This window comes from Megalobrama amblycephala, linkage group LG17 (assembly GCF_018812025.1).
Source record: "Megalobrama amblycephala isolate DHTTF-2021 linkage group LG17, ASM1881202v1, whole genome shotgun sequence".
Lineage (NCBI taxonomy): Eukaryota > Metazoa > Chordata > Actinopteri > Cypriniformes > Xenocyprididae > Megalobrama > Megalobrama amblycephala.
Window position 1 is genome coordinate 22,247,798 of NC_063060.1, and position 27,301 is coordinate 22,275,098.

At 38.5% G+C, this 27,301-nt stretch overlaps 1 long non-coding RNA gene across 1 annotated transcript in view; it reads right to left on the reverse strand.

Annotated features, from left to right (window-relative positions):
• LOC125251837 overlaps positions 1-27,301 on the reverse strand; it is a 37,582-nt gene that overhangs the window by 3,656 nt on the left and 6,625 nt on the right. The window contains exon 2 of the long non-coding RNA XR_007181083.1: positions 12,590-12,756. This is a non-coding gene — a long non-coding RNA (uncharacterized LOC125251837). The remainder of the gene's footprint in view (positions 1-12,589; positions 12,757-27,301) is intronic.

The window sequence follows — 27,301 nt, forward strand, 5'->3', positions numbered from 1 at the left end:
CACTTAACACTTCAATGTGATGTGATCAGCGAAAACCCATCACATGGTGAAATTTTACCACATGAAAGCTGAATTCAAGCCCTTTCCAAATCTGTTTTCATAGCTTGTCTGTAACAAAAGTTATGGTTATCTGAAATCAGTTGATCGCTCTGATTTTCAGGAACAGAATTCTGAGAAAAACAGGTTTAAATAATTCTCACCCCCTTTTTTCCGCATAGACATGAAAATGCACTATCCAAACATAAATGGTTGTAATTCAAGAATTGCTTTGGAATACAGACCTACGGTTGGTCTTGTTTTAAAGAAGACACTTGTCAGATTATTGTAGAAGTGAAATAAATTATGAAAGTGAAATAAAAAAAAGTTATAGAAGTTTAAGTTTACGAAAATGTAAAAATATAATTGTTTATATTTTATAATAATATATTACAAAGCATGTTTTACTCTTAAACTGCAAGAAAATAAGTGCCAAAAATGTCAACATTCTAATTTTTAGGCTGAGATATTTCAAAAATGAGCTTTCAGTAAGATTTTGTTTGGGCGCAGTAGCCTACCAAACTTTTTCACTAGATGACACCCAAGCTTTATATCTGACCATTTAAGGGCGCCTCCATTTATTTGAGTGATCTGAACCATATATTTCCATATTTTAATACATTTTATGAAGTAGACATCCTATTCAGAAGTAGTATGGGCAGTTTGGCAGAATTTGATTTGAATTCAACCTCTAATAAACATAATTAGAACATGTACACAATAACATTGTATTAGAAAAAAAAAAAATTGCGTGCCGTAGTTTATACAGGACTGGCGGAAAATTTGCATTAATACACCTTCATTCTACATGTTATGTGGTTTATTTTGATAGCTGAACTGTCTTTGTAGTGTTAAGAGAGGGAAAGCTATGGCCGTTTTGTTTTGTTTTTTTACCTCCGCTGGGTGTGTTCTTAAACAGTAACCTTAGAGAAAGACATTGCTATTTTTCTGCACTTAATAGGTTATTTTGCCAAGGTTTTTTCAGAGATGATAGACAAGATGTTATAATGAAAACCCAATTTTGACCAAAAAAAAGGAAAAAAAAAAAGGAAAAAAAAAAAAAAAGACATTCAACCTTTTTTTTTTTTACTTTACTTGAAAATTTTCCATGCAATATCCGACGGGTTTTCCCAGATCGCATCACAAATATCTCAACACAGACTCCAGTGCTCCACATTATTTTTTTGGACACCATTTTTGTATGTATGTGAAGAAATGGCATTTGAAAGCTGCAGCAGATGCCAACATTTTCAGCAAATAACTAGTTTTGGTTGTGAGATGACAAGGTAAAACTCTTCAATCATTTTTACACATTACTTGCTGTTACTTGTTTTACCACCATTTTGTCAATATTCTCCACTCTAACACTAGAACAAAATGTTAATTTCAGATGCCTGTTTGTTGCTACTATTTTTATTTGCCTGCTGTACCCATATGGAGGCCCAAATGCGAAACTAATGTGCTAATAATCTTTTGAGAAATTTGTAAATCAACTGAGAATCAACTGAAAATGTTACAAAATCAACATAGTAATTGATAAATTAACTGAAATGTCAATAAATCAACCAAGCAATCAATTATCAAGATGAGATAAAGTTAATTTAAAGTTAATTATGAATTTAGAATTTATTACTCTTCAATTATCAGGCTGCTAATAAATAATAGTAATAATCTCTTAGCGTATTTAAGTTCAAGACAACAATATGTGGCATTGCTCCATTGAACCATGATCACCACATAGAAACCAAATGTGAAAAAGCACAGTAGCGAATGAGGACAAACACTTTCCTTTGTTGGCAAACACATAATGGAGTATATATGCACACCGTCATAGTGCTGCCGATGATAGGATGAATCTTTCTTCCTTCACTGGCTTTGATTGAAGCTGTAGCCATAGTCTGTGAGATCAAACATGGCTGTCTTGCAGATTAAAGGCACACGTTACGTTTTGTGATTTATGTTCATATCATTGCTCTGATGTTAAGAGCTTCCGTGGGAAAACAAAACAAGACATTTTCAAGGACGCTTTCTGACCCGAGTCTAACCCAACATCAGAGAAACCTTTGAAGTAAATAGTCCACACTATTCACTGCTTTATATATCTGTGTTCCCAGGCCATCTCAGGATGTTTTCTTTAGCTAGACAGACTTAAACCCACAGTAAAAGTAGATTAGCTAGATTTGGGACGATCACCACATGCCCTCTTCACTCAACAATGCCTTCAGTTTAAAGTTAAATAAAAATAAAATCCTAGCCAACCTGTTCACACCTGTTGCCAAAGCCCATGTGCTCAAGCACTATTACACTCTATTTATTATGCTCTATTAAAGGATTAGTTCACTTTGAAATGAAAATTAGCCCAACCTTTACTCACCTCCAAGCCATCCTAGGTGTATATGACTTTCTTGTTTCTGACAAAGACAATCGGAGAAATATGAATAAATATGCTGACTCATCCGAGCTTTATAATGGCTGTGGTAGGGATCAATGAGTATGAGCTGAAGAAAGTGCTTCCATCCACATCATAAATATGTGCTCCACACAGCTCCGGTGTGTTAATAAAGGCCTTCTGCAGTGAAGCGATGCATTTGTGTAAAAAATATCCATATTTAAACAAGTTATGAAGTCGAATATCGAGCTTCCGCCAAACCACTTTCTGTATTCAATGTACGCAGAAAGTACAAACCTCTTGCAGTTCACAAAGCTTATGCTACATCATGCGCCTTCCCGATTAAACTTACAGAAAAGTGTAATTGACGCGATGCCAGTTTACACTTTCTTCGTAACTTGTATACGGAAGATCATGAAATGTATACTCGATATTTGACTTCATAACTTGTTAAATATGGATATTTATTTTACACAAACGCATCTTTTCGCTTCAGATGGCCTTTATTAACACCTCGGAGCCGTGTGGAGCACATATTTATGATGGATGGATGTGGATGGAAGCACTTTGTTCAGCTCATACTCATTGAACCCTATGACTGCCATTATAAAGCACGGATGCGTCAGGATATTTATTAATATTTCTGCAATTATGTTCATCAGAAAGAAGAAAGTCATATACACCTAGGATGGCTTGAGGGTGAGTTGGGCTAATTTTCATTTCAAAGTGAACTAATCCTTTAAAGGCACAATATGTATATTTTTGCCACTAGAGGTCGCTTATTCAAAACAAAGGCGTAGCCTGATGACGTCTTCATTTCGCGGAATCATGGGAGGTGTTTGTCTTCACGTCTACAGCTGATGGGCAAGAATCGGGACGGGACTCGGGCAGAAATCATGTTCATGGGTGAGATTATTAACGTTACTGTAGTATGAAGCAGAGCAGGCCCTAGTGCTGTGCGAACAGAAACGAGGCCGCTGGAGTGATTCCTAATGAGAGATGAGCGCAACAAACATCTCGAGAGCAGCGGAACTTTTATTATGCCACAGTCACCGCTTCCGCTTCTTCCGGTCAAGCGTATGTGGGGTAAAGCAGTGCTGTTTTATCATATTAGGGTGTACTCACACTAGGCACTCTGAACCGTGCCTGAGCGTGTTTGACCCTCAAAGCCCGGTTCGTTTGACAAGTGTGAGTGCTCCGTTCTGTGCCCTGGCGCGGTTCGTTTAGCCGTCCCTGGCCCGCTTGGAAGAGGTGGGCCAGAGCGCGGTTCGGTTCGGTTGGGCTCGAGCGCAGTTCGCATGCAGTGTGAGCACTGTGAGTGCGGGCCAGCGGGGGAGTGGGGAGGGGGACAATCTCGCTCCGTCTTGGTTCTAGGCAACCGTGCCTAATGTGAGTACACCCTTAGATACATTTGTGTGTTGAAAATTGTTATAGTGCTATTCTGCATTTGCTCGGCGGCTACTATGACACACTTAACGCACAATGCAGTAAGCTAGATTGATAGTAAGCATGGTAAAACATGGTAGTTGCTGTAAATCAAGAAAACAAGATTTAAACGATAAGACTTGCTCTGTTGAGCTATATAACATGATTAGTTTTCTGTCGATGAATATCCATCCAAACAGTTGCTCACCTGTCTAATAAAACACATAAAATATTAAAGCATTTATTTTGGTGTTTCCATGATTTCTAATCACAGAAACCGAGGGTAACGGGGGTATGATGTAATTGAAAGGTGACTCACGGACATGGTCCGTGTCCTGGATAAAATTGCTTATTTCTCTGGATTTAAACATTCTTGGAAACATTTGGATAATGTAAGTACACAAGTCAACAAAATATATAACATTGTTCTAGATGTTTTTGAATATTTTATATTGTGCCTTTACGTAGATTAGTCTTCTTTTGTGCTATAATCAAAGATCTAAATAGCACCAAAATAAATAATTAAAACACAATAATTCCTTTAGTTTGTGGGGAGTTTGTGTGTGTGTTGTTGAGCATCGCTGTGTGATTTGTGAAACATTTTAGCTTAAGGCCCTACAGTGAGTGCTGGTGTTTGCAGACACCTCTGATATCTCTGCACTGGAACAACCATATGATCCAGTTTATTTCCTTAAAACCATCAGATGCTCAGCAGCACTGTCTGATTGCCTTACCCACTTGAGATGTCTGTTCAAAAAAGTGGCTTCATGGCGTGATCTGGCTAGTTTCATAATTCCCCCTATTCTCCCAAATCCCCCCCATCTCCTTTAGTGAGATAAAGAAAAGTATTTTTGGATAAAGGTACATTTATTTAGCTTGCAGTCCATGATGGAGAGCTTGAGCACTCAAGAAAATAGAAAAACCTATTTTCTTAATGTTCATTGTCTATTGTGCACAATTTATCAGTGCATGCAATCTCAAAGAAAAGAAAAGAAAAGCTCTTGGTAATATTTAATCAGAATGTGCTTGTTTCACCTCTGAAATTGCTTTTCTTTTTGGCTGACCAAGCCCTGTTATTTTCAAACCACTTATCACATAGAGACCACTTTTCACAATCCAATAAATTCCAAGTGAGTGAGATCAAGTCTAAATCTTTTTCTCAGTGAATATCGTGTTTTATTCTGTAAAATATATCAGAATATGAAAGCAAAAATGTGCAGTGAACAGCGTTTCACATTGACTTTAAGCAGGTAATGGGGAATGGCAGTTTGTGAGAGAACTTTTCGGAGTTGCTGATAGGTAAACAAACACTGAACAAAACTAATATAAGATTGCAGCAGGTTTGATTTTTATGTATTTGCTGATAATTATGTGTACACAGACGACATCCCCCTGATATCTTACAGTAGTGTTGATAATTAATAGCATGTTATAATCTCTCCAATCAGTCTGTTGTATCAGTGTTCTTATTTCCTGTGTTTAGTTACTGTTTTCTTTGGTATCTCGGTTTCCAAGTACGTATTCATTTGTTTCTATAGTTACTGATTAAGTTTGTCACGTGTCTAATTTAGTTCTTTGTTATCCCTGTGTATTTACAATCCTCAGTTTCCTCAGATAAGTGTAAGTTATTGTCTTTGTGTGTATACACAGCTGTCGTGATTTTGATTCTTTATGATTGCTTATTATTGCTTATTATTTCATGATTGCTTTATACTGCATGATGAAACGATTTAATTAAGGCCTTTGTTTACGTAAAAACTTTATAAACCACACATCAAATATGAAAGCTCAACATTACTTGCTTGATGCACAAGAACCAGTGAGGTTTGTTCTCACATATCAAGGACACATGGTTACCCTGTCAGCCAGTGAGATGCATGGAGTGAGCTGATCATTTCCTGAAATGTAATCTGTCATTTTTCCTATACGTCTAGCATAAAATCAAGGTTCTTCAAATCCAAAAAAAAAAAATTGCAATATAAATGGCTATAACATTTTCAATATAAAAAATTCCACATTTCCACAATCCATGGTAATTTACTACAGTTCATTCATGGTAAGGGTGGTGATTTTGGGATTTAAAAGTCTTATATCTTCATTCCTGGCACATTTCTCCTGTTTTCCTCATCAGTCTTGTTGGGAATGTTGAGGCAGTTTCATCCAATTTAAAACTAGTTTAATCATCGAGTGACATGTTGTTTGTAAACAAGAGGTATGTGTCGAATTTAAATGCTTCTCACTAGATGTCGCAACGCTGTTTAATAATGGTATCCAGGACCGGGAATAAACGCAGCTCCTTCAAGCTTTTGTTCCGTTATCCACTGGGCTGTGCTGCGTAAACTAGTGAAACACCTGAAAACAGCACTATTTGTTCTGTATTTGTTGTTATTGACCGAGAAACAACTACAGATGATTCAGTGACAGAGCGGTCCGAACAAATCCAAATAGTTTCAGATCATTATGCAAGAGTGTTTGGCCAATTCACGGAAAAGAAAGAATCGAGACAAAAGAATGATTAATTCACGAATTATTGGTATCGCTAGTTCAGTCGACAGAAAGACGAGACACACATAATAACTGCTGAAATATTCACACAGAAAATGTTTCTCAGGTCAGTCGAAGGAGCGTGTATGGTACGAACAGTGCGTATATAGCCGTACAGCTGCAGGCACCACTGCGGCCACATATCTAACCAAATTTAGCCGCACCACCAGGAAAAGAGGAGGAGGGAGATTGAAGATGATTGGCAAGGCGGATTTGGCCTGCAGGCCGCCAGTTGACGAGCCCTGCTTTACAGTTTGATTCTGCATTTGTAGAAGTGCTTCCAATCATTGTGTTCTTGTGTTATCAATGGTTACCTCCAAAGAAAGGTATGCACCCAACATCACTTTGCATCAAAATGGCATATTGCACCTGAAAGAACCATTTCATGGTTTTTAATGGCTCAAAAATGGTCTTCGGTGGTGACAAACACATTGTGATAAAGCAGCTCTTGGATCCCGAGCTGTTTCAGGAGAAACCTGGGCGTACTTACCTGGTGCTACATTATGTCATCCTTAGGGAGGCAACTCCAGCCTGCCAGAAGAGTTATCTGATCCCTGATCCCTTTAAGGGTGCTTAAAGATGAACTAGACATTATGTTCTATGAGTGTGATTGAACCATCCCCTTAGTGAGTGGTGTAGCCCCATTGTCCTAGTCCCGAAAAGATGGCAACCTTAGATGTTGCATTTACTTCAGACAAATTAACAGCTTGTCTAAGGTAGACCCCTATCCGATGTCAAGAAATAATGAGTTGGTGGAAAGACTGGGCAGAGCCAAATACCTATCCACTGTGGACTAATTCAAGGGTTACTGGCAGGTTACTGTAACTGGCAGGGCCAAAGAACTGACAGCTTTCAAAGCCCCTTTTGGGCTATACCATTTCTGGGTTATGCTGTTTGACCTGCAGGGGGCACCAGCGACTTTCCAACGTTTAATGCAGGGGTGTCCAATCCTGCTCCTGGAGGACCACTGTCCTGCAGAGTTTAGCTCCAACCCCAATTAAACACAGCTGAACCAGGTAATCAAGGTTTTTAGGCATACAGGACACTTCTATGCAGGTCTGTTGTGGTAAGTTGGAGCTAAACTCTGCAGGACAGTGGCCTTCCAGGACCAAGTTTGTACACCCCTGGTTTAATGGATCATATCCTGCAAAGCAGTAATTGGGGGAGGAGTCATTCGCCCTCAGCTGGAGAAAATAGTGGCCATCTGAAATTACCATCCACCTACAACTAAGAAACAGGTGAGATCTTTCCTGGGCTTGTTGGGATGGTATCGCAGATTTATACCTAACTTGTCTACCAGGGCCTCTGTGCTTACAGACCTAACTATAGCCACAGCTCCCAACAAGGTGGTCTGGATGGAGCAATGTGAATGAGTAGGACTTGTGAGAGGCAGTGTGTGAAGAATCTGTTCTGCTGAGCCCAGATTTCCAGAAACCATTCATTCTGCAGACGGATGCCTCTGGAGTCGGACTGGGGGACGGTGTTACAGCAGGAAGTGGATGGAGACCACAGACCAGTGGCATTCTTGAGCTAGAAACTGTTCCCTTGAGAAACACATTATTTGACAGTGGTGCCTAGCCATAAAATGGGCCACGGATTCCCTTCGGTACTATCTTCTGGGGAGACTCTTTGGCCCTATCATACACATGCAAAGTGTTTTTTGCTAGTTTCAGCCCGACGCATCATTTTCACATCCTGCGCAATGTTGATTAAATAGCAAATGCATTTGCACCCATTTGTGTGCCCATGGGCATGCTGGTCTGAAAACGAGATGTGTTCAGGTGTATTGTTGGAGCATTACTATTTTGAGGCAACTGAAATAGACTGCACCATTGACCAACTGAAACCTGGCCTAAAATCAATGCTACAATATTTGTTTTGTTATTTAATGAGCTCGTTAGTAATATGCAGCTATATGCAGGTGCACAACACGCGTACACTCTGCTTATTACACACACGCGCTATTGACTGATCCTGTTGACTATCACCTGGATCAGCATACATGGTGGCGGCCATCTTGAACAGAGTAAAAGACCCGAAAGGACTTTTGTCATCCATTTAATATATTTGCTGTGTTGCATCATGGGGGTGGGTGATACCAAATATGATTGGAAAGGGTTGGAACTGTTATTGTTCTTGATTTTCAATAATTATTGCTAAGATGAAGATATGTTGTGTTGTGCTATTTATATTGGTGTATTGAAGGAAATGGCATTACTTGATTTTTAATACTTTTCCATGTTATATTACTTCTGAAAAATGGTTATACCCATGTGTATAAATTCTCACGTAATGAAGCAGTCAGTTAGTCTATGACTGGTGTTCAGTGAATGCAGTAGCTACTGAGGAGTACCCTGATTGAATTATTGTTATAGCTGATCCAAGGTTATTTATTTATTTATTTTGTATATTGAACTTTTTCATGTTTTTGCACCTGTGAGCACCCTGCGCTTTACTGGCTTGAGAATACCAAATAAATTTTTTTTTTTTAAAAAAGGCATTTAAAATCCTCCATTTGTTGTTTGAAGAATTTTAGATGGTATCCCAAGTTCAGTGGTTCCCAAACTTTTTAGAGTGGAGTACCCCCTGAGGCATTTACCATCCTTCTGCGTACCCCCTCTCTTCCACTTAGACTACACCTTTTCCATTAAGCGACAATATTTGCCCCCTAAATTGGCTTTCAGTGCATTTATTATCTTTATATATACCTTTAAAAGATTAATGATGTTTTAAATAAATAAAATGTTCAATAGTAAAATATGCAATAATGATAAAAACGTGAACTATGATTCTTTTACATACTAAAACTGCCAGTAGGTGGCGGTAAGTCTTAATGCGTGAGTCACTCATTCATTCAGTAACAAAGCAAGTGGCTGTATTTATGAATGAATCATTGAATCAAGACTTTCACGAACGATTTGTTCAAAGCCACAGATTTGTTCACAAAACACCGCTGTATCTGTTGTACTTCTGCTGTGGCTTTCGTTGGAACTATTATTTCACTGCAAAATAGAGTAAATACTGACTATATTGTGAAGAACATCACTTAATATTACCTGTTTGTTTGTTGAACTGTTGAATCAATGTCACATTTGCAAACGTGTGAATGTTTGGATGTGCATTCTTGCTCGTATAATATTATCAACATTAAAAACAAGAACTCACAAAAGGTATGGTTTGTATCAAGAGTTTGAATCTTAAATTGATCTCTATGCACCTTCTGTGCCAGGCTATTTGTTTTTCATGCTAGTAAGTGCTAAATCTACAGGTACGAGAACAGCAGTAATGTAGGCCATCTGCTAAGGTAGCAGACTCTATCATAACCTGTAAGCATCCAAATGCACGCTGCTTATGTGTAAATGGATTTAGTCAGTTTGACCGCAAAAGATGTGGTATTTTGATTGGATGTCATGTATTTACGGCCATGAAATACATGCTCGGTTTTAAAGTTATTTTAAGATGGGAAAGAATTAAATGAACAACAAAACTCAGCATTTTGTTTGCGTACCCCCTGTCACGTCACGTACCCCAGTTTGGGAACCACTGCCCTAGTTGAACCGTGACAACATTCCTACTTGACCAAATAGAGAAAAAAAGTTTTAGAACAAGTAGCAAGCAGGGCGGGGCCAAGAGCCGTGAGTACGGAGCGAGTCACCTAACGAGCGTCACCTGCGCGCCACACCGGCCTCGAGTCTCACGGAGGAGCTTCGGAGGGATAAAAGGAGGAGTGACAACAGCGAAGGACGAGAGAGGACGAGGCCTGGACAAATTATGTTGTGTTTTATTATGTTTATATGGAGCAGTTGTCCATGAGGGGCTGCTGCCTTAATTTCGCTTAGTTGTGTGTTTATTTTATTATTAAAGCCAAGATGCAACTTGGATAGGTGGGATTTCAAGAACAGATAATTTCATTGATGTTTCTGGAAATACCCCACATGTTTGTGTGTGATTGTTTATGAGTAAAATTCATATTTAAAAAAAATAATGTATTACTTAAAAATTATGTGAATTTCTTAGTTCTTCAATTCAAATTGAGAAATTTAAAATCTATTTTTAATTTACTTTGTCATGATGAACAACCCTGATCCCTACACAGGGGAGATTCTCAATAGATGGGCCGATGGAGTCCACTATCCCTAGACTGTTGTAGTCATTGATGGGTGTTTTCATGGTGTTCTGATAAATACAGGTAATATGGACATTTCTAAGACATGGATTGAACCCTTGTTCTAAACTAGATAATAATGCAAAATGTTTTGAAGGGTATGTAGTTCACTTTGTACTTTATTACTGTACACCTTAGCCCTTCTTTTACTTCATCACATATGTTCTGCAGTATAAAAGAAACTGAGGGGAATAAAAGAGCTTTTCCAACTCCAACACAGAACAAAAGTACTACACAAATGCCAAGATGCCTGACACAAGGGATTTTGCAGTGGATTGCCAGTTATGATGAGGCACAATCAGCTTCAGCTTTGACTTATCATGTGCTGCCAGTGAGGCTCCATTGTCCTGCCACCCGTTCCTATGATGAGACTAATCCCAGCATTACTGGACTGGACTGAGTGACAGTGATTTGAAGGAAAGCATCCTCACAAAAATCAAATAACAGACTTGCATTACCATTTAGAAAGGTTGAGGGAGTAGGACAGGTGCACTGCTGCCATTAGTAACAGTGCAATTATTTAAATGAAGGATAATATTACCACAAGAGTGTCAATAAAACAGGGTTCCAAGCATCTGAATTGTTCTTTAACATGCTAAAATATGTGCAATTACAGTGCATGACAGAATATCTGCCATTTGATGAATTACTGCTTTCATCTCTAGAAAATGTTCACAAACATCTTTGTTAAATAACATGTTTAGGGTAATAAAAAAAAAAACAAAAAAAAACATCAGTGAATGTAGGTTCGTAAAAATCAACCCCTTTCCTAATATGAAGCGACAAACAGTAATAGAGTTTACTACTCACCCATTCACATCTTCAAATTCCACACGCAGTAACAGGCACATAAACAAAACAGTAAATCTTACTGAATCCAGTTGATTTAAGTCAGGGGTGTCCAATCTTGCTCCTGGAGGGTCAATGTTCTGCAGAATTTAGCTCCAACCCCAATTAAACACACCTGAACCAGCTAATCAAAGTTTTACATTGCATACTAGAAACTTCCAGGCAGGTGTGTTGAGGCAAGTTATAGCTAAACTCTGCAAAACAGTGGCCGAGTTTGGACACCCCTGATTTAAATAACTTGCACTTTGGCGTTCCACAAAGATGAATTACCATTTGCATACACATGTGGTTCCCTGTGTTAATTATTAATAATGATCAAGTTTGCTATAATTCTGAAACTCTTGATAAGTATTTTATCATTTTTGTTGATTAAAACAGAAGCATGAGTATCATAATCTTGTTCATATGGTACTCTATAATAGTCTGCATCCAAGTTTTGCTTTCATGTAAGACAAACTAATGAACAAACAAATAAGTAAATAGAACAAATCAAAATAGTCACTGTGATTTAGTGTTGTCAAAAGTACCGACTTCGATACCGAGTAGGTACTGAAAATTTTAAAAATGTGATGATACCAGCATTTCTCCCTAGCATTTTGAGCTCTGTTGAGTGGATTCTTAAACACGTCTGATTGGCCATTGAGTTCACACACTCATCAGATATGTCTGTAATTGGCTGCAGTGATCAAAGCTTCAAAAACATGTTGTAAATAGACATCTTAAATGTTCTTTGCCGAGCGCTTACACACATAGACACGGGAACGTTTGAAAGCAGGAGTCTATGCCTGCTTTCAAACGCTCCTGCTTTTAAACACTTCTGTGTGCTTTCAAACTCTGTCGTGCGTTGATCATTGTATCCAATCACAGACATATCTGTTGAGCACATGAACACAATAGCCAATCAGAGGTGTTTACAAATCCGCTCATCAGCGCTCAAAATGCTAGAGGGAAATACTGGTATTATCACATTTTTTAAATTTCAGTACTGACTTGGTACTGAAGTCGGTACTTTTCACAACACAACTGTGACTGTGCATGTGGTTCTAAATTAATGCGTTTCATGAATAGTGCTTGTTTCTGTTTTTTCTGATCGTCATGAGCTAAGAATACTGAGTCACAATAAATAAACTGCTATATATCACTCCAAATGAAAAAATACTGTTCATAAAATTAAATCTCACCGCTTTTGTAACTGAGAGATAACGGTCATAGCTGATAAGTACGATGTTGAAGACAGAAGCAGTGCAGAGAAGGTAGTCTACGACAAGCCACAGCTTGCAAAGTCCTTTACCCAGCATCCATTTCCCTGTCAAGATGTAGGGCATATACACGGGTATGCAGAAGGCACCTGTGGGAAACACCAATAAGAAGCCAAAATTATAGTCATTCTTCAAAAAAAAAAAAAAGCTGAAGATTTTTTTTATAATTTATATCTATTGTTACAGCATTTTTGTCCATTCAGTTGACTCTATCAACCATGTTGTAAAGAGTGAAAAAGGGAGAAAAATTGGAAAAAAATGTTGCTATGGATATAAAATCATAAGTCTCAGCCTCAGACGTCACACTCATGGACCGCTGGCTGAATGTCTGATGTATATGGCACACTTATCTGGAAACACTTCAGGAGTTTCAAAGTCATCATCTTATTGGTTAAATTATACAGGATGTACGGGAGACACACGTGTTGCATTGTTTAAAGGTCCACCTAGAAACAAATGCCATGGCGCTAAACCCCCATGTGGAAGAAGAACGCGGTCGTGTTTACAAGCGCTTACCAGGATCAACTAAAATTTTCAAAAGTATGTGAAGTTCGTGGCTCCACTGATGCAGTAAACTTGCACAAAATTCTTGAATTAATCATTTATAGATGCACGCCGGTCTGTTATTGCATTGCATTTTGCATTTTCACGCCCCTAAACAAGACGTGGAACAAAGCAAACCGTGATTGGTTGCATTACATGTCAGTCAAACATCCTCTTGGGTGGTCCTTGGCCAATGAAAGCTGTGACAGAGTCCAGACCTTCTGCCATCAGTCTGAAGGTCTGGCTACACAAGATTATACAATCATTGCAATTGTAAGAGTAAGGATGAGGTCACATTAGCAAAATTATGTGATCAAAAAAGGTCCATAGTCTATTGTCAGTAGTGTAGCACAGTCAGAAAAAAAAAGTTAAAAATAAATAAATAAACAAATAAACATGTTGGCTGGAGCAGTCTCAGGTGCTCATGACATGTACCTGAAATAGTAGTACAAATGTAGTACAAAACAATGGTGAACAGCAATAACACATTATGTCAAAACACACATCATACATTACAATATGCACTAAGACATAGAAATGTATTAATAGAATGCAGTAAAATGTATACTAGTGTAACTATCTTGAGAGCACTTGTACATGAATGTGTGGTATCTGACAGGAGTTAGTAAGCAGCAATAAAGCACATGAGACTGGAGTAGCGAACTTAATCCATCTTGTTTACTCATCACTTCCGTTCTCCACACACACTACATCATTACACAACACTTCAAAATAGCAGTCACAATATAATTCACTCAATAATACAACAGAATGTATTAGATGTAATGCAAATCACTTATGACTGAGAAAACTGCAAATGTCTCCAGCAGGCAGAGATGATCTCTGGTGTATATAATATAATTACAATACAATGCAATCAAGTACCTACAATATGAAGGCCCCATTTAAAGTGCATATCCAATCACATAGCATTAGTTAAGATTTCCAGTGAGAAATGAGAGAGGCAAAGAGAAATAAAGTATGGAAGTAGAATAATGACAAAAGTTTTTGAAACAAAACATCTTGTTGAATTGCACTAATTGAAAAAAAAATTGCATTATCCATGCTTGCATTTTAATGCATTGTATTTTCAGGGCCTGCATTTATATGAGCTGAAATTCAACATGGTTGTATATTTAAGCTGTGAATATTTCACTTCAAAACATTTCACACACATTTTCATTATTAAAAATTCAATAATATCTATTCACCTATCAGATTTCTGTTTAAAAATACAACCTAAAATATTTGGCAGGCAATTTTCTGTCAATTTTATTGCACTTTACAAATTTGCTTCCACAAATTCAGTGGTTCAAATTCGACAGAAAATTCAACATTGCACATCCGGAAACTGCAGGAATAGCAGTAGATTTCCAATGCATGATCTCCATCTGCTGTTAGTCAGCCTCACCAGCAGGTGGTGCAAGCAGCTGTTAACAAAGACCAGAGCAATGGCTAGAGAGTCATTCATTCATTCAAAAAAACAGAAATTGATTTACAGAAATGAAGCAAGCAGTAAGTATATGTGATGATTATCACATATACTCATACATCATATTCCAGGACTCCCCTGCCGTGGGGACATTCTAGAATGTTTAACACTGGCTTTATAGATTAATACAGTAATATAAAAGAGCAAACACACACTCTATTGCTGATGTAGGCTATACTATATGCTACATGCAAACAGCTGCACTCATAATATGTAAGCGTTTCCGAATGAAATACTGTGTGTGTATAAATGTGTGTAGAAACGAATGTAACTTTAGAGACGGTCCCTAAATTTGCGAATCCAAATGTCCAACGTCAAGCCAACTTCATGTCAGTATTTCACTTGGAAGTGCTTACTTTCATATTCTGAGTGCATCTGCTTGCCTGTAGCCTATATAGTCTACATCAGCAATAGAGTGTGTGTTTGGTCTATTATATCACTGTATTAGACTATTAAGCCACTGTTAAATGTTCTAGAATGTCCTCACGATGGGGGAATCCTGGAGTATGACGTATGAGGGAAACCCTAGTACTGCAGCACAGCACCGCGATATAAAGCTAAACAACCGAAAGCAATATATGGCTTCCTCAGATGTAATATTTGATCTGTACATCACCATCGGCGAGGGGAATTGTTATAATCTCGTTCACGGGAGAGAAAGCAGCTTACATGTAGGCTGTACACAGGGAAAGACACCGAATTAAACATAAACACATCTTTTGTGTCTTCATCAATGACTTTCTAGCCGTTGCTCTGGATTTCGTTAACGGCCACTTGCACCACATGCTGGTGAGGTTAACTAACAGCAGATGGAGATCATGCATCGGCAATCAACTGCTATTCCTGCAGTTCCCGGATGTGCAATGTTGACTTTTCTGTCTAATTTAAACCACTGAATTTGTGAAACCGAATTTGTAAAGTGAAATAAAATGGAATGAAAATTGCCTGCCGAATATTATAGGTTGACCAAACAGACCAAATATTTTAGAAGTGAAATCTGAAAAGTGAATATAGATTAAAGAAAATGTGTGTGAAATGTTTTGAAGTGAAATATTCATAGCTTAACCCCTTAAGACCGGATGGAGCATCGGCGCTCCCATTTGCGTGTCTCTCTTTCAAAAGCCAATAAAAATTGAATCCATATAGGTAGCACAAAAATTCTTTTTGCATACAAAACCAGAGACTTTAAACTTTCATATCAAGCCTCCAACATGCTTCTGTTGCGTTGTTTTCACCCTCTAATGAGTCTGAGTAATATGCGTTTACAACAAAAATAGCACAGCCGCTAACTGAATACAAGTATGTATATTTCACGTGCTCATAACTTCATGAAAAATGCACAGATCATATTGCACATCAATATTTAAAGCAGATTCTCAAGATTAAAATGAATCCAAAATCAATATATTATATTGCGTTGATCACAAGATATTACTCACGGAATGATTTAACATACTTGGCTAAAAACATGTCTCTCATCTCTCCGGGATGCAGTGTGTATCCAATGTACCCGGACCCATCCATGTTCGTTTTCCAACGTGGAATAACACAAAATAGATATCATTTTAAAGCTTAGAATCTCATCTTTTTAATGCATCTAACCATTTTGAAAAACTCCTAACGAGTGCTGAGAAGCACCACTAAACCGGAGTTTACCACCCGTTGGCGCCACCTGGCTGCGGAAAAAATGAACAACAATTTTTCAAACTATTCTTTATGCTATCACTACGAAATTTGAACCAGATGCAGCTCACATATAGGAGAGCATCACCAAAAAAGATTTTTTTTAGCGATCTTATTGTGTTCCTGAGTTATTCATGTCAAATAAAAAAAAAGAAAAATTATTCTTAAAAAATTATATATTTTTTTTGTCTTTTATCAGCTGTTTCTCAGCAAGAAAATGTCATGTAATTTATATTTTCTTAAAATTTAAAATGTTTTCTATCAAATGATACCTACCTTTTGACTCTCCTTGCTAGAGTTTTGGAAATTATGAGTCTTTACTTTTGTGTGTGTCGCTCAGAAAAAAAAAAAAAAAACTCTCAAAAAGCCTTCAGGTCTTAAAGGGTTAAATATACAACTATGTTGAATTTCAGCCCATATAATGCAAGCCCTAAAAATACAATGCGTTAAAATGCAAGCATGGCTAATGCAATGCATATTTTCTTTTCCAGTTAGTGCAATTCAACAAGCTGTTTTGTTTCAAAAACTTTTGTCATTATTCTACTTCCATATTAAAGATAGTATACCAGTCAAATAAATACAGGCAAGATAATAAAGATGAGAAGCCTCAAAATTCAAGTGAGAGTACAATACTTTGCATAGAGATCTGTCATGTGCCAACCAACCAACAGTTGAGATGACAGAGAATGTTAATGGATATCTTTCTCCAGGTATTACTGACTTGCTTTAATTACTAGCTAATTACATCTTCTACAATGTAATAAGATTGATCTATAGTAATCTATTCTTTACAGTAATGCAAATACATCAGAAGTAGCCTAACTGATGTATTTGAAATAAGAAATATTACCTTATATATAATAAGAGTAATACCTTACTCATTAGATTTTCAAGAGAAAAGTAATTAAATTACTGTAATTAATTACATAGTAATGCAATACACCCAACACTTTGAATAAGAAACATGTCCCCATAGAATACATCGTCCACACCAACATGCAAACAAATCTCTCCCCATTCATGATATGTATGTCCACTGATGTACAGCTGCAATTAGCTGTATGAGACTGATTTGCCTAAAAAGAAATTCATTCAGTTACTTTTTAGCTTCACGCTATTTTCTTTCCTCAACAGGTGTTTAATTTTTTTTTTTTTTTTTACTGTGATAGTATCTATAATCTTATACATTTTTGTCATCTCCAGACAACAGTAGATATAATATGTCACATAGCCTACAGTGATTAATGAGTTTAGAGCATTATTTTTAACACCCAGATATGACAAGGCAAGATTCTGACATAATACAAGGCGAGAAAATGCAAAAATGCTTGGAAGTCATGTAATATGTTCTTTCTTTGGCCAAAAAAAAAGTAAATGCACAATGACATGATGAATAAGGGCAACAGAACATAGCTCTCTGCACTCTCACTTTTATCTCACTTTAATTCAGTGTTGTACTTACATCAGAATTCTATTGACCTCTTTTTTCCCCTCTGAATTTCTCTTTTCTTTTATGTTTTATGTTTTTTTTTTTTTTTTTTTTTTTTTTTTTTTTTTTTTGAAATACAAGAATTAGCCTATGGTATATGCACATTAAATAACTATTGTTATTAAAAATGTAATAGCTATATTAGCATCAAAAAATTGTGAAACATGAGATTCACATTTTTGTCCACCAACATGCAATCTGAAATTTAGATAATAATTTTTAATAATTTTAACTTTTAGATAATAATTTTAATAATAATAATAATAACGAATTTTATAGCCGTTTAATTTTATTTTCCTGATATATATTTTTTTGAATTTATCTGCAATATTTAAGACAAACCAGTCCTCCACACTGTTAAATTTTATTCACCCTAGAATCCTGTCGAACACTGGATCATTTGAGATTGTTGGTTATAACAGACTACCTGAAGCTAAAAAAGACAGACACATTATTAAACTTTTCTGTAAACTTTACTTACCAACTAGAAAGTCTGAGATTGCCAGGTTTAGTAGGAAATAATTGCTCTGTTTGCGCAAGCTCTTGTCCATCTTGAAGGCGACAATGACCAGTGCGTTGCCACATACAATCACAGCAATTAATATGACCATCATGACCGTGAGCAATGCGAGCACCGGACCCGCGAACCCCGTGTCTCTCCTCAAGGCGGTCCAGTTACTGACCGTGTGTTCACGGGTCATATTGGGATCGCCGTGATGGTTACCCATCTAGAGCTTCACGGTCTTCAGTTCAAGCTTGTCTTATTCATGTGTCTCATGAAGGTTCGGATGAATTGGTCTAGTAAATGTCTCGTGTGCGCGCAGTTGACGCCCCTTGCAGATTCCCACGGCGCGCGTCAAGAACGATTTTAGTGTTCTGATTTACTGACATAATACGCTAAAGAAAAACAAAAACTTGTTAATGTGTCACGTAAATCAAATAATCCTATTTAAGAAATCACAGAAAATGTGCAGAACATGGCAATCATTTAAGAAGTTTAAAAGCTTAATTATTTAGATTATTCAAATTTAATAGTCTGTAATATTTTGAAAGTAATTCATATTCCATTTGTTATATTCAGCAAACGTCTAAAACATAGGCTATAGGATGCTATATTCATTGATTTAAGTAATTTTAAGGCAGGAAAAAGAAAATACTTAAAGTTTTTGTTAAAATGTAAAGGAGTAAAGGAGTAAACCCAGTAAAGGAGATTAAGATAGAGCTTTGGAGAACAGTTGATAAAACAGCTGTCCAAAGACCATTGACAGTTACAGTTTGAATGATTAATATTTAAGTGTAAGTATTCATTGCAAGTCATTTTTAAGCTTTAATCTTAAATTTCATAAAAAGTATTAAGATTAGAATTACATTTGCCGTAAGGCCCTTTCACATTCAGGATAGTAATTAGAGTGTATTACTGTAATTAGACTGCACAGTAGGAACAGACATTCAATGTTACAGGATGCCTAGTCTCATTAAAGGATTAGTTCACTATCAAATAAAAATTTGAGAATGAATCACCCTGATAATTTACTCACCCCCATGTCGTCCAAGATGTCCATGTCCTTCTTTCTTCAGTCAAAAAGAAATTAAGGTTTTTGATGAGAACATTCCATAATTGTTCTCCTTTTAGAGGACCCCAGTAATTAGACTCTAGATGCCAAGACAGTGGAAAAAGGTCCTGTCATGGTGTGCAGCTTTGATTTCCCCTCGAATCAAGAAAAAAAATACACTTCTCCGATGACTTCTATGCCAAATCTTTGCCCAATAGTGTTTAAGCTCATAGAGATTGGCTTGTTTATCAAAGAAAATAGATTCTATATTTTGCTAGTCTTGTAAAATGTGCGACAACTGCACAAGTCAGCCTCGGACCAAACTTGGTAATGAGGGCAATAATGATTGGAGACATTTGGCAGCTGTGCTGAAACATCACAAAACTTACTGTGATCATATCACAAGTAACATAATATGGATGAACTCTTCATAAAGCTTTGCATTTTTAGGAACAATTGCAAAGCTTTATGAAGGGAACAATGTTAACTTTTTGGGATGCTCGCCAAATTTGATGCCACAAAGCAAGAACATGTCAGAAGTATAAGTAGTAAAGAAACTCATGTACATTATCCAGAGTCTCAGATTCAAAATGAGATCATTTTTATTAGGCCAAAAATGTCAAAAACGTTATTGTGAATGACACAAAGAGAGCAAAATATTCTTCTGTGCTTCTTGATGGCACACCAGATATGAGCCACCAAAAGCAAATATCACTAATTTGCCATTTTGTCAATAAAACATCCAAAGTGGAACCTTCAGGACAGAGAGGGCCTAAACTATTGTACAAATAATATTTAAAAACTTTATAAATAGTAGATTAAAAAGAAAAACTTTTTAATAAGTCATCAGTTCTATAATTGTATTCTTGACAAACATCTAAATATTTCTGAGGAACGCTCATTTTCTCCATATTAGAATTTTTCCGCCAAAGGCCTTGAGCTCTGTAAATGGTGGTCCAGCTATGAAATTACAGAGGGCCAAGCAATAGCAAGTAATTGAAAGACGAATTTCAAAAGACATTTCAATTGACCAATCATATCGTCCCGCTAAATAGGTAAACCTTGTTATCACTACTTTATGACAAGTTCTGCCCACTGTGGGAAACACAATTGGAAAAAAAAAAAAATGCTGATAAAATAGCTACTGATATTTGCTAGTTGTTATGGAAAATGCAATTAATGTTAGTGAGGACATCATTGCTAATTTATTATCCACACTGTTTTCAAAAATAACTTATAAGAAAAGCTGGAGTTAATCAGCAAAGGAAGCACCAGATCTTAATTTGGTGCAGAAAGCCAAAGCTTTTGGAAGCATTTCAACCCCAGCAATTAGAAGAAGCTAAAGCTGCCACTGTTTTATATGTTAAGCTTTATTTGAGACATATTCAGTCATAATTGCAGAATTACTGGTCAATCTGTAAATTTACCAACTCAGCAACCATTATGCACATTTGCTGTAATTCTGCATAATAGTTAAATTTTTCCCCAAATCTTAAGTTTATCACAGTCTGATACATACATTTAATTGGTTAATGTGCCAGTCTTATGATATTATTTATTATCAACAAGCTATGTGGTGGTGGATTCCAAAATGCCACGATTGCAGTTCACTGTCTATAATGCGAATGTTTCTGTTGCAAATTTTCTTTGGTCTGAGTGATGTGTCAGCTTACATTAAATGTTGTTGGTTTATCCCCCTATAGGTATTATAGGCAACCTTAGTATAAATCATCATAATTATCAAGATGGTTATGTGTATAGAATGAACAGTAACACACTAGTGAAAGTGTGAAAAATTATACTCACATAGTAAGCACATAGTATTAACACAAACAGTAATGAAGCTCCATTAGTAAGCTTAATCCCCACTGAGGAATAAAAGAGCTTTCTTCCCATGCAATCTTCACAGCAGGTTACTGATTGAGGAGGGGGCAGAAAATGATGTCAGGCAACTTTGTCAGGCATTTAAAGGCTTTGAAACCAGATGTAAAAATGTTTTTTTCAGATTCACACAGATGTGGTGAGAACAGGCTGTAAATAGATAGGAGTTGTCAATTGAGCAGGGCAGAGTGATAGTAGAAATAGAGTAAAGTAGGGTAGAGTATGTAGATGTATGGTCTACAAATCACAAGAGCTATCTGGGAGTCACTGTCCATTGGATAGATTCAGACACACTTACCATCTCTTCAGGGGCTTTAGCTTGCTGAAGGATCAAGGGAAGGCACACTTACGACAATCTGGCAGAGATGCTTGAAAGTGTCCATGTGGATTTCAGCATTCAAAACAAAGTTGTGTTAACCACTACAGACAATGGTTCAAATTTTGTAAAAGCATTTAGTGTGTTCACAGCTGAAGAAGTGACTGAAGATGATGAAGAAAATGATGAAGAGGCGGATATTGAATTCACTGATGTTGCAGCATTTCTAAAAGAGACCAAAAAGGATGACTACCACTTGCCAGCCCATCAACGCTGTGCCTGCCATTCTCTCCACAACTAAAGATGCTGAGGCAGCAGTGGAAGCCTCTTCATTTAAAAAGATTTCTAGGGCAGCTTTAATCAAATGTCAAAGCCTTTGGAATAAGCAGAGTAGAAGCACCCAAGCTTCTGACACCATTAAATACAAACTTGGATGCATGCTGGTTGTGCCTAATGTAACTCTTTGGAATTCTACATATAATGCAATGGATCATCTGAAAATGTGCATTGAAGCAAAATCTCAAGAGCTTCATGATGTTTGTGAGAAAATGGACATTCCATGACTGAAGCCATCAGAGATTACATTAATCAAAGAATATGTCATGGTGAGATTGAACTGGCTAATACGTATTGAATCTATCATTTTATTAATATAAATATTTTTAGTATTTCATAGAATCTCATATTTATGTAATAAAATAATCCCATAAATATTATTAAAAATAGTTTTGGTATATACTGTATGTTAAATACTAATTTTATTAAAATTAAATTAAAACTGCACATGTGAGCAGTTGTTCAGAGTTCAATATATTTTCTTGCGAAAATGCAACCATCTCTCAATCAGTATTTTTGAGAAAATGTTTCTGTGTATGCAATTTAGGTTGGACATTTTGTTCTTGCAATGTTAAATTTGTTGCAATTTTGCACTTTGACTATGACAGTCTGAGATATTTAAGTATTGTGTGTAATAAAACAATACTCTTTGAGATAATAATTGTATTGCACTGTTGTTTTAAACATTAAATCTTTTACTCAAAACACTCATAAACACTTATTTGGGGCCTTATTGCTTTATTGGCGGCCTTGGAGGGTGGAGTGGATTAAGGAGAAGTATTTGCTGATTGTAAGGAGACATACAGGTCATAAAGCTGGGCTTTGTTTATTATGCTTGCAAAATAGACATCTGCACTGTAAGGTAGGCTCAACCGATATGCCTCAGCCTGCTGAGGTATTAGAGGGTGCTGTAGAGGATGGTGGGTGTCTTGCCAGTGGAGGTGAGGGTAGGCCTCTGCTTCTTGGGGTACGGCGACCAGAACGGATGGGCGAACATCCACGTGATGTCGCTGGAGACTCAGTTGCGGTGTCAAGCGGGTGTTCCTTGGGCCAATAGAATGCAGCGGAGGGTCCAGGGAAAGAGGGACTCATCATTGGACGGGAAGAGTTCTATCTTGGACATTGTGACAAATGGGCTGGACTAAATGCAGAAAACTGTTGAGCAGAAACTGTCAAGGAACATAGGTGAGTCGGCTACATACACTATATTGCCAAAAGTATTGGGACACCCCTCCAAATAATTGAATTCAGGTGTTCCAATTTCTTTGATGGCCACAGTTGTATAAAATCAAGCACCTAGGCATGCAGACTGCTTCTACAAACATTTGTGAAAGAATGGGTCGCTCTCAGGAGCTCAGTGAATTCAAGCGTAGTACCGTGATAGGTTGCCACCTGTGCAATAAGTCCATTCGTGAAATTTCCTCACTACTAAATATTCCACAGTCAACTGTTAGTGATATCATAACAAAGTGGAAGCAATTTGGAACAACAGCAACTCAGCCACTAAGTGGTAGGCCACGTAAAATCACAGAGCGGGGTCAGCACATGCTAAGGCGCACAGTGCGCAGAAGTCGCCAATTTTCTGCAGAGTCAGTAGCTACAGACCTCAAAACTTTGTGTGGCCTTCAGATTAGCTCAAGAACAGTGCGCAGAGAGCTTCAAGGAATGAGTTCCCATGGTATCCAAGCCTTACATCACCAAGTGCAATGCAAAGCGTCGGATGCAGTGGTGTAAAGCACGCTGCCACTGGACTCTAGAGCAGTGGAGATGTGCTCTCTTGTGTGATGAATCACGCTTCTCCGTTTGGCAATCCTATGGATGAGTCTGGGTTTGGCGGTTGCCAGGAGAACAGTACTTGCCTGACTGCATTGTGCCAAGTGTAAAGTTTGGTGGAAGGGGGATTATGGTGTGGCCCCTTAGTTCCAGTGAAAGGAACACTTAATGATTCAGCATACCAAGACATTTTGTACAATTTCATGCTCCCAACTTTGTGGGAACAGTTTGGGGATGGCCCCTTCCTGTTCCAACATGACTGCGCACCAATGCACAAAGCAAAGTCCATAAAGACATGGATGAGCGAGTTTGGTGTGGAGGAACTTGACTGACCTCAATCCGATAGAACACATTTGGGATGAATTAGAGCGGAGACTGCGAGCCAGGCCTTCTCGTCCAACATCAGTGCCTGACCTCACAAATGCACTTCTAGAAGAATGGTCAAAAATTCCCACTTTTGTGAATTGGTCATCTCGTTCACATTCACAAGTTCTGCTGCTTATCAACAATACTGCTCAGTTTAGTTTAACAAGGAGGGAAAGCGTATGTTTTGGTGTTTTCCCTCTGGAAAGAAATATAGTTATATATAGAAATTTAAGGATTTAGGTCATGTACTTTTTAATTTGTACCCAATTCTGTGTAGTTGTCTTTGTCTTAACACTAGCATGAGCTAATAGCACTCAAATGTGGGTTTGACTCACTGAACTAGTATGCCCTATTACTAAAATAGTCTGTTGTGAACAAAATAAACAAATCAGGCATCTCACTTGTGAACCTGGATCTGCTGCATGAACAGGGGCAAGTCGATTGCTCAACTAAACATGAGTGATTCTTTTTCGCAACATTGACAATGTATGAATTATAAATATGAAAAATGTGACTGATGACACTGAAAATACAATGACAAAAACATTACTGAAATATACTGTTTTGAGTGGGTCACGGAGTATGTAGTCAAAGAAACAACAAAAAAAACTTCCAAATTGAATGCGATGAGTTCGTAATCACAACTTCATTACTATTGTAGTAATTAAATATTTGCCAAAGCTCACGCTATTTTGCTGTAGATCATTAAAACGTTACACTGCCTTAGAAGTCTGTCTGAAATCAGTTTTGTGAGCTGCATTTGTACGCAAACACTGCCTGTGTTACAATAGCTGGTGTATAAAGCACATGATGAGGAGATATAGTCAAAACAAGTCTTTTACTAGGAAATTCACACGGAGAGATCAGGAACATACAGGAAGACACACCAACGTATACATGAACGATACCGGACAACAATGACAGGAAACAGGGCTTATATACAAGGGATAACAAGGTGGTGATTGGACACAGCTGAATGTGATGATTGGAGTGCTCAGTAACCATGGTGATTAACTAGTGGCAGGAAATGGAACACCACAAGTCCAGAATGAGTCCAAAACAGAGTGCACATGTAACATACCGTCCTCGCGCCATGAAATGGAAGGTGACTAAAGAGGGCGAAATTTATGGGAGAGGGTTAGAGTATGGTGAAGTCCAGGGAGGTGCAGATGGTGGTGAAATCCAGATGGTAGCCTTGAGCAGGGTCCAGATGTTGCTCCAGGCCACAGCCAGGATGGTGACCCACGGCGGCGTTACTGGAGGGAGGAGCCAAGGTGGTGAGAAGCTCCAAACAACCTTGGGGAGGCGTGGAAGCAGCGCAGCTGATGTAGAGGGAGAGCCAAAGGAGCGGAGTGATGCCGATGACCTCTGAGTCCGCGACGAAGTCGTAGCGACGGCCCCCCGAGGCGGAAGCAGGGTACCAGAGGGCTGAAGTGGAGCTAGAACGACTGAGGGCTGAGGCGGAGTCTGAGGGAAGGCGGAGCCAATTGGAGCCATAGGGGTGGAGGTGATGTCTGACCCAGGCGGAGTCACAGGACCGAGGGAGTCCAGTGGAGCCGAACGCTCGATGGTCACTGCTGTAGACGAGGGTGGAAGGAGCAGAGACAGAGGAGTCAGGACAATGAGTCGAAGTGTAACGACATGATCTGAGGCTGGAGGCGGAGCCGCAGGATCCTCATCGCCTGAGGCTGGCTCACAGCAGGCCCCAGGTGTAGCCACGCCACTGAGAGGAGGCTGGTGTAGAGCTGAGGGAGTGATGTGAGACAGCGATGGCTGGGTACCAGGCTAGGTTGAGGGCTGGAGAACAGGTTGAATAGCAGAGGAAGAGAAATAAACAGTCATTACCAGGGATTTGGAGAGGAGATGGGAGAGGGAGGCTGGGTGGGACCAGTTCATCAAGAATGGGGTAGACAGTCTCAGGATCTACCAGGGATAGGGACTCCTCTCCAAATTCAAAATAGTCCATGGTGCTTGCCTGGAACTCGCTCTCAGTGGCAGGAGTGTGGGCAGGGCTCCCTTCCAACCCCTCGTCTTCCTCACTGTCTCCCTCGGCGATGGTAGCAGCAAACTCACACACCTAGTCAGACACACTGGGCTCCGTCTCCGCAGCGATGTTACGCTCAGTCGTTCCACTCATCGCTGGCTCTCTGTCTTCGGTGGTGTTGCGATGACACACAACGCTGTCAGAGGGTTCCTGGCTGGGCACTGGAGTGGGAGTGGGACTGGCATCGTTGTCGCAGAAATCCATGGTCAACGACAATCCACAAGTCGCCAGTACCCACTCCACGTATTCAGGGAAGCTCCCTCGAGGTCCTTCCCTAGACAGCAGCGCTTTGGTGGCGGCGTTCAGGCCGGCAAACAGAAAGTTGCAAAGGCTGCTGTTCGGGTAATGTGTCAATGGTGCGAGGAACAAAAAATTGTCCAAATGTGCCTTGAAGGAGCGGTCCTTCTGCTCAAGGCAGAGCAACAGAAATGCGGGTGTGTACATCATGATGGGGAACGAAAAGTGAAACACGAAAAACACTGACACGGAAAACAAAAAACACGCCACAATCTGTCTAACTGTTTTGGTCCGGTATTCCTTTACAATAGCTGGTGTATAAAGCACACAATGAGGAGATATAGTCAAAACAAGTCTTTTACTAGGAAATCCACACGGAGAGATCAGGAACACACGCCAACGTATATACATGAACAATACCGGACAACAATGACAGGAAACACAGGGCTTATATACAAGGGATAACAAGGTGGTGATTGGACACAGCTGAATGTGATGATTGGAGTGCTCAGTAACCATGGTGATTAACTAGTGGTGGGAAATGGAACAACACAAGTCCAGGGTAGCGTTTCCCAAAAGCATCGTAAGCCTAAGATGATCGTAGCTCCATTGGTTTCAATGGAGCTACGATCAACTTAAGCTTACGATGCTTTTGGGAAACGCAGCCCAGAATGAGTCCAAAACAGAGTGCACATGTAACAGCCTGCAAAGTCATTGACTGATAGGGCAGTGAGGCAACAAGTCAGCTGCCTAAGTTTTTGGATGCAGCTAATATTTTTTCGGATGCAACCAATATCTGCGTTCAGATCAGATGTTGTCAGGCTATATGTCTGTGTCATTATTCTATCAATATTTTCGTAACTTGTTACATAATGTTCCTGTCCTGTCAGATGTTATACTGTGCTCGTAGTGCATATGTGG